Consider the following 549-nt stretch of genomic DNA (forward strand, 5'->3'; position numbering starts at 1 on the left):
CACGTAGCATTTCTTCCTTCTATTATTAAGAAAGGATCAGACATTTCCTTTGGAGAAGTGCTTGGAAAAGACTGAAGGAATTACTTAAATTTATAAGTCAATGAGAAGACAAAAGAGAAGGATTTTTGTTTGTGGGGAGAGGAAGATAGTCAGCTGATGTTTAGAAGAAGGGAGGATGTCATTGAAGGGAGGAAAAACTTCTTAATATTCCTATTTCTAGTCTTCATATCCGGAAACATGTTTTCATCAGAGTTTGAGAAGTCTCCTCTGCACTTAAAATACAATAAGACCATCTATGGGAAATGAATGAAATGGTATTATAAGGGATCCTTCAGCAGTAAGATTCTTTGAATAAAAAAAATGAGAGCAGTAAAATAAAATATTTTATTATTTAATGACCAAAAGATAAGACTGTGCTGCTTAAATTTTTGTATCCTGTGAGCTCCCAGGCACTTATTCTTTGTAGGGAAACATCTCTTGACTCTTATTTTTCTTGTTCCAAATCTTAAGGTTTATTGCCTTTCCCTGAACATGTGTCTTGACATAGAA

This window comes from Sminthopsis crassicaudata, chromosome 4 (assembly GCF_048593235.1).
Source record: "Sminthopsis crassicaudata isolate SCR6 chromosome 4, ASM4859323v1, whole genome shotgun sequence".
Classification (NCBI taxonomy): domain Eukaryota; kingdom Metazoa; phylum Chordata; class Mammalia; order Dasyuromorphia; family Dasyuridae; genus Sminthopsis; species Sminthopsis crassicaudata.